The sequence below is a fragment of the Pan troglodytes genome, chromosome 9 (genome assembly GCF_028858775.2).
Source record: "Pan troglodytes isolate AG18354 chromosome 9, NHGRI_mPanTro3-v2.0_pri, whole genome shotgun sequence".
NCBI classification, from domain to species: domain Eukaryota; kingdom Metazoa; phylum Chordata; class Mammalia; order Primates; family Hominidae; genus Pan; species Pan troglodytes.
This window is the reverse complement of record NC_072407.2, coordinates 33,707,514-33,716,734: the sequence shown is the minus strand read 5'-3', so window position 1 is coordinate 33,716,734 and position 9,221 is coordinate 33,707,514.

Here is a 9,221-nt window from a genome sequence, read left to right as displayed (position 1 = left end):
ATAAGCTCTAACATATTTATAATAAGTTATTTAAACATCAGCAACCCTCATTGTAGTTAGTTTTCTGATAACATAACTAATCTTTGGATCATGGGCTTATAAAAGTCTATTTTTTGATACTTCTGGCCATTATAAACATGAACCCCAATTCTTGCCTAAATGACTTTGTGCTGCAAAGTCATTTCATTCCCAGAGCAAGAAATAGCAAAGGTAACCATGTAATTTTTAGAGCATCTTTATTCTCAACTGGAACAAGTGCTTCAATTACTGAAGATATTATTGATTGAATTTCAAGTGATTTTGCTGCTTTGAGACCTCAACTTTTTCAACAATTCATTTCTGGCAAGTTTTTAATCTAAATGTGTGATTCATATGACTGAGTATATGCATTAGTGATGTTGAAGTAATGGTACATTAATCACATCCTAAATAAGAAGTTTATTGGGCAGAAAACCAAATTTGAAGCATGGACTTTTGTGTTTGTTCAGAAAGAATGTTACCACATTTGTAGGCTAATCATTCATAAGCATGACTATTTTCTTTTGGTTATTTATCATACTCAAACCAGGATATTGTACTTTAAATTTATGAATAAGTACTTTGTATGGAAATTGGATAAACTGGATAACAAATACATATAATTTTTTCCAAATGACTATTTTCTTATTTTTTCAAAGCAATGGTTATAGTGGATCCTTTTGAGGCAAAATCTGTTTTTAAGTTGACATTAATACGAAAAAGTATTAGGATTCTGCATAATGAAAATGACATAGCTATTCATTGGATCCAGAACACGGATTTATGATTTTAATGATTTCAATGACCTATGTTAAGTTTAGCCTAAAGCGGTCTCCTTACATATTTTAAGTATGGCCTAAAGGTTTCTCTGTACATAGTGGCTGTCTCCTTACATATTTTAAGTATGGCCTAAAAGTTGCTCTGTACCTAGTGAACTATAACCTAACTGGATGTGTAAAATGACTGTGGTCTTCTCTTGTTTCAGTCATCGAGTTTTGGACAACCAAAAGTGGCCAACTATTCAAACTGCGTTCAAATAAGGCAAATGCTGAGCTGTAACCAATCTGGCTGTTTATGCATTGCACTTACATTTTCTGTCTGTCACTTTCCTTTTTCTGTCCATAAATTTTCTTTGATCTCATGGCAGCACTGGAGTCTCTTTGAACCTATTCTGGTTTGGGAGCAGTATGATTCACGAATCATTCTTTGCTGAATTAAACTTTGTTAAGTTCAATTTGTCTACGATGTTTCTTCTTCTAACACCTATGAAATATTTATTTGATTCTCATGTGACTATTTGGAACTCTTAGTACAGTTTGTATGTAATTTGTAACATAACAATGAGGTCGTAGAAAAAAATGATTGAAGGATTTTTGAAAAAATAAATTAAAAAAAATCTTTTATAAACTGCCCTATGGTCAGTCAGGATACTGTATGCTTTCAAAGTATTTTCACACATACAGGAGAGACACAATGGAGATTACTGATTAGAATAAAGATCCTATAACTGTATGGATTTAATATCAAAGATGGAATTATTTTAAGGATATTATTTTTAAGGTAGCAACATGGGCTTAGACATTGTTTTAAGAACTGAGATGCGAAAATACAATAAAAGTGAAAAGGTATTTTTTAGTTACCTCTGTTAAAATACAAACTTAGGCTCATTAAAATTTTAAAGAATTTATTTGAGCAGACAGCAAGTCATGAATTGGGCACCACCAAACCACAGCAGTTTAGGCTTCATTGAGAAAAGGGGAGGGGAAAACTTCTATAAGGTGGTTTCTAAAAGCAAGACAAATGAAATATTTGGGAAGGAAGTGGATTTCTCCTGCAGGCCCTGGTAAATACTTGAAAAACTCCAAAGACAAAAGGACACAATCTCTTGAGAGCTCTAGGACGCCACCCACAGCTTGACTCCCACTATACTACCACAGCTGATGCTCTCTTGAAAGCACCACCTCCTGGAAGGAGGCCAACCAACAGAAAACTAGTGCCATAAACAAAACTACAAGGACCCTCACAGAGTTTATATCACTCCCCTGCCACCTCCACTGGAGCAGGTGCTGCTATACACAGCTAAGAGATCTGAAGATGGTTCATATCACAGGACTCTGTACAGACACCCCCCAAGTCCAGCCCAGAACCTGGTAACTCCACTGAGTGGCTAGATCCAGAAGAGAAATAACAATCACTACAGTTCAGCTCCCAGGAAGCCATATCCCTAGGGGAATGGGGGAGCACTCTATCAAGGGAGCATGGAACAAAATAATCTGAACAGAAGCCCTTGAGCCCCAGATATTACCTCTGACATATTCTACACAAATGAACAATTGAGAAAAACACAAAAATAATTCTGATAATATGACAAAACAAGGTTCTTTAGTACCCCCAAAAGATCACACTAGCTCACCGGCAATGGATCCAAACCAAGAAGAAATCCCTGAATTGCCAGAAAAAATAATTCAGAAGATCAATTATTAGGCTAATCAATGAGGCACCAGAAAAACAGTGAATTCCAACTTAAATGTAAAAAAGATACAAGATATGAAGGGAAAAATTTTCAGTGAAATAGATAGCATAAATTAAAATATCACAACTTCTGAAAGTGAAGGGCACACTTAGGGAAATGCAAAATATGGTGGAAAGTGTCAGCAATAGAATTGAATAGTAGAAGAAAGAACTTCAGATCTTGAAGATAAAGTTTTTGAATTGACTCAATACAACAACAAAGACAAAAAAGAATTTTAAAAATGAACAAAGCCTCTAAGAAATTTGGGAATATGTTAAATGACCAAGTCTAAGAATAACTGGTGTTCCTAAAGAAGAAGAGAAATCTAATAGTTTAGGAACCATATTTAAGGGAATAGTCAAGGAAAACTTCACCAGTCTTGCTAGAGATCTATTAGGTTGGTGCAAATGTAATTTAGGTTTTTGCCATTACTTTGAATGACAGAAAATGCAATAACTTTTGCACTACCCAATAGACATCCAACTAGAAGAAGCTCAAAGGACACCTGGGAAATTTACCACAAAAAGATCATCACCTAGGCACATAGTCATCAGGTTATCTAAAGTCAAGAATCTTAAAGAGTTGTGAGGCAAAAGCACCAGGTAACCTACAAAGGAAAACCTAACAGATCAACAGCAGATTTCTCAGCAGAAACCTTACAAGCTAGAAGAGATTGGGGCCCATCTTCGGCCTCCTTAAACAAAACAATTGTCAGCCAAGAATATTGTATCCATTGAAACTAAGCTTCGTAAATGAAAGAAAGATACAGTGTTTTTCAGACAAAAAAAAAAAAAAAGTTGAGAGAATTTCCCACTACCAAGCCAGCACTAGAAGAACTGTTAAAAGGGGCTCTAACTCTTGAAATAAATCTTCAAAATATACCAAAATAGAACCTCCTTAAAGCATAAATCTCCCAGGACCTGTATAACAACACAATGAAAAAAAAAAAACAAGGTATTCAGGCAACAAATAACATGATGAATAGAATAGTACCTCACATGTCAATACTAACATTGAATGTAAATGGCCTAAAGTAAAAGTAACAAAATGGCACTTAAAAGTAACAGAATGGCAGAATAGATAAGAATTTACCAACCAAGTACCTGCTGTCTTCAAGAGACTCACCTAATGCATAAAGACTCACATAGACTTAAGGTAAAGGGGTGGAAAAAGGTAGTCCATGCAAATGGACACCAAAAGCAAGCAGACGTAGCTATTCTTATATCAGGCAAAACAAACTTTAAAGCAACAGCCATTAAAAAGACAAAGATGGGCATTATATAATGATGAAAGATCTTATCCAACAGAAAAATATCACAATCCTAAATATATATGCACCTAACATTGAAGCTCCTAAATTTATAAAACAATTACGACTAGACCTAAGATATGAGATACAGAGCAACACAATAATAGAGGGGGACTTCAATACTCCACTGACAGCACGAGACAGGTCATCAAGACAGTCAACAAAGAAACAATAGATTTAAACTATAGAACAAGTGGACTTAAAGTATATTTACAGGACATTCTACCCAACAACTGGAGAATATACATTCTATTCATAAACACATGAAACATTCTCCAAGATACACTATATGAGAGGCCACAGAACAAGTCTCAATAAATTTAAGAAAATTGAAATTCTATCAAGTATTCTAACTACAATGTAATAAAATTGGAAATCAACTCCAAAAGGAACCCTCAAAACCATGCAAACACATGGAAATTAAATAACCTGCTCCTGAATGATCATTGGGTGAACAATGAAATCAATATGGAAATTAAAAAATTCTTTGAACAATAATAGTGACATAAACTATCAAAACATCTGGAATATGGCAAAGGCTGTGCTAAGAGGAAAGTTTATAGGCTTAAATGCCTATATCAAAAAGTCTGAAAGAGCACAAATAGACAATCTGAGGTCATACCTCAAGGAACTATAGAAACAAGAACAAACCAAGCCTAAACCCAGCAGAAGAAGAAAAATACCAAAGGTTAGAGCAGAACTAAATGAAATTAAAACCAAAAATGCAAAAGATAAATGAAACAAAAAGCTAGTTCTTTGAAAAGATAAATAAAATTGATAGATTATTAGCAAGATCAACCAAGAAAATAAGACAGAAGATCCAAATAAGCTCAATTAGAAAAAAAAATGGGAGATGTTAGAACTGATGCTACAGAAATACAAAAGATCATCAAGGCTACTATGAACAATACCTTTATGCACATAAAATAGAAAACTTAGAAGAGATGGATAAATTGCTGGAAATATACAACCCTCCTAGATAAACTCAGAAACAGAAATTCTGAACAGCCAGTAACAAGCAGTGAGATTGAAATGGTAATTAAAAAAAGTTGCCAACAAAAAAAAGTCCAGGACCAGACATATTCACAGCTGAATTCTATCTAACATTCAAAGGAGAATTGGTACTAATCCTACTGACACTATTCTATGACATAGAGAAAGCGGGAATCCTCCCTAAATCATTCTATGAAGCCAGTTCACCCTAATACCAAAACTAGGAAAGAAGGTAACAACAACAAAAAAACTACACACAAATATTGCACATATGCAAAAATCCTTAACAAAATACTAGCTAAGTGAATCCAACAACATATCAAAAAGATAATCCACCATGATTAAGTGGGTTTCCTAACAGGGATGCAGGGATGATTTAATATATGCAAATCAATAATGGTGATACATTACATAAACAGAATTTAAAACAAAAATCAGACAATCATCTCAGTAGAAGCAGAAAAAGCATTTGACAAAATCTGGCATCACTTTATGATTAAAACTCTCAGCAAAATCAGCACAGAAGGGACATACCTTAAAGTAATAAATGCCATCTATTACAAACCCACAGCCAACATAATACTGAATGGGGAAAAGTTGAAAGCATTCTCTCTGAGAACTGGAACAAGACAAGGATGTCCACTCTCACCAACTCATTTCAACATAGTGCTGGAATTCCTAGCCAGAGCTATCAGACAAGAGAAAGAAAGAAAGGGCATCTGAATCAGTAACGAGAAAGTCAAACTATCATTGTTTGCTGATGATATGATTGTATACCTAGAAAACCCTAAAGAATCCTCCGAAAAGCTACTAGAACTGTAGTTTCAGGATACAGAATTAATATGCACAAATCAGTAGCTCTGCTATACACCAACAGCGACCAAGCTGAGAATCAAATCAACAACTCAACCCCCTTTACAATAGCTGCAATAAAATAAAATAAAATAAAATAAAATACTTAGGAATATACCTAACCAAGGAGAGGTGAAAGACCTCTACAAGGAAAACTACAAAACACTGCTGAAAGAAATTACAGATGACACAAAAAATGGGAACACTTCCCATGCTCGTGAATGGGTAGAATCAATATTGTGAAAATGACCATACCACCAAAAGCAATCTACAAATTCAATGCAATTCCCATCAAAATACCACTGTCATTCTTCACAGAACTAGACAAAACAATCATGATTCTTCACAGAACTAGACAAAACAACCCTAAAATTCATATGGAACCAAAAAAGAGCTCACATAGCCAAAGCTAGATTAAGCAAAAAGAACAAATCTGGAGGCACCACATTACCTGACTTCAAACTATACTGTAAGACCATAGTCAACAAAACAGCATGGTACTGGTATAAAAATAGGCACATAGACCAATGGAACAGAATAGAGAACCCAGAAATAAAGCCAAATACTTACAGCCAACTGATCTTCAACAAAGCAAACAAAAACATAAAGTAGGGAAAGGACATCCTAGTCAACAAATGGTGCTGGGATAATTGGCAAGCCATGTGTAAAAGAATAAAACTGGATCCTCATGTCTCACCCTATAGAAAAATCAACTCAAGATGGATCACGGACTTAAATCTAAGACCTGAAACCATAAAAATTCTACAAGATAACATCAGAAAAACCCTTCTCGACTTTGGCTTAGGCAAAGACTTCATGACCAAGAACCCAAAAGCAAATGCAACAAAAACAAAGATAAATAGATGGGACTTAATTAAACTAAAAAGCTTCTGCATGGCAAAACAAACAATCAGCAAAGGAAATAGCCCACAGAGTGAGAGAAAATTTTTGCAATCTGTACATTCGACAGAGGACTAATACCCAGAATCTACAAAGAAATCAAAGGAGCAAGAAGAAAAACAATCCCATCAAAAAGTGGGCTAAGGAAATCAATAAACATTTCTCAAAAGAAGATATACAATGGCCAAGGAACATATTTAAAAATGCTCAGTGTCACTAATGATCAGGGAAATGCTAATCAAAACCACAATACAATACCACCCTACTCCTGCAAATATGGCCATAATGAAAAAATTAAAGTTAATAGATATTGACATGGATGTGATGTAAAGGGAACACTTTTACACTGCTGGTGGGAATGTAAACTAGTACAACTACCATGGAAAACAGTGTGGAGACTTCTTAAAGAACTAAAAGTAGAAATACCATTTGATCCAGCCTCCCACTACTGGGTATCTATCCAGAGGAAAGTAAGTCATTATGGGAAAATGATACTTGCACACACATATTTATAGCAGCACTATTAGCAATTGGAAAAATACAGAACCAGCCCAAATGTCCATCAATCAACGAGTGGATAAAGAAATTGTGATACACACACACACACACACACCAGGAAATACTAGTCAGTCATGAAAAGGAATGGAATAATGGCATTTACAGCAACTAGATGGAATTGGAGACCGTTATTCTAAGTGAAATAACTCCGGAATGGAAAACCAAACATCGCATGTTTTCACTCATAAGTGGGAGCTAAGTTATGAGGATACAAAGGCATAAGAATGACAGAATGGACTTTGGGGACTTGGGGGAAAGGATGGAAGGGGTTGAGGGATAAAGGCTACACATTGGGTACAGTGTACACTGCTCGTGTGATTGGTGTACCAAAATTCCAGAAATCACCACTGAAGAACTTACACATGTAACCAAATGCCACCTGTTTCCCCAAAAACCTATTGAAGTAATAAGAAAATATTTGATTGGTTAAAATGGAAAGTCTCTAGTTAAATTAGTGGTTTATGATTGGCAAGTCTCTAGTTAGATGTTAGCTGGCAGTTTTTGATTGGTTAAGCTTAAGTTTTGTTTTACTGTTTACACTGAGTTGGGTCTTGGTTTGCTTATGTACGAACCCAGGGCACTGGAGCTATCACATTCTAGTGATCTCTCAGTTGAATTTTTTTAACACCTCCTAGTTAAACAAAAAAAATCAAAGTATGAATAAACCCATTGTATAAGAATTATGTTCAAATTATGGAGACTAAATTATAATTTGACCAAAATGATACAGGTTCTAGAAGGTAATTAGCAGTGGAAAAAAAAAGAAAAACATTGTATTAATTTTACCAAAATAAAAAAGATCTAGGGTGAGCATGGTGGCTCATGCCTGTAATTCTAGCACTTTGGGAGGCTGAGGAGGGAGGACTGATTGAACCCAGGAGTTTGAGACCAGCCTGCACAACACACTGAAACTTTGTCTCTAAAAAAGTACAAATATCAGCCGGGTGTGGTGGCATGCACCTGTAGTCATAGCTACTCCAGAGGCTGTGGTGATAGAATCACTTGAGCCAGAGAGGTCAAGGCTTCAGTTAGCTGTGATTATGCCACTACACTCCACCCTGAGTGACAGAGCCAGACCCTGTCTTAAAAAACAAACAAACCAAAATCTAGAGTTGCAGAGAACATTAAAGAGATTATCTGTAGTTTAATAAACAAGTGAATTTTGGACCTAGAACCTAGAATTTGTATTATGTTAAGCAATGAGAAAACTTAATGTATCTTAATAATTAGATTATTAAATATACAATGTCTTGAGTTTATTGAGCACTGCCTATATTCTACAAAGTATATTGAATGTTCACATACTATAGGACAGACTGCTACTTATTTTCCCTCTTTCTTTAGTAAAATAAATCTGATTTTTATAAAAATCTAGGCATACTACAATTTAGCTAAAAGATTATAACCTCTACCTCTCCTCTCCTCTCCTAATTTCTTTCGTAGGTAGATCATGTGATAAGTTTTGCTTGGTGAGAGGACAGTAAGGGTCTTGTGTGGGGTGTCCAAGAAGTGTAATTTGCAGATAACTAATACTCTCTCTTTTGACCCTTCTTCTTACTGTCTGAAATGAAAAGATGATGCCTCTAGTTTCAACAGCTCCTTAGGATAATGAAATAACCATGAAAATAGAATCTAAGTACTGTAGAGCAGTGGTCCCCAAACTTTTTGGCACCAGGGACTGGTTTTGTGGAAGACAATTTTTGCAGAGATTGAGGGGTGTTAGCAGAAGGTTTCAGTATGAAACTGGTTCCATCTCAGATCATCAGGCATTAGTTACATTCTCATAAGGGGAACACAACCTAGATCCCTCGTATGTGCATCTCACAGTAGGGTTCACACTCCTATGGGAATCTAATGTCACTGCTGATCTGACAGGAGGTGGAGCTCAGCCAGTAATTATTGCTCAAATGCAGCTCACCTCCTGTTGCGAGGCCCAGTCCCTAATAGGCATGGACCAGACTGGTAATGGTCCATGGCCTGGGGGTTGGGGACCCGTGCTGTAGATCAACAAGAGAAACAGCCTAGCTTCCTGATACCATGGAGCCACCATACCAGCTTGCTGACCTGTGGACTTCTTTC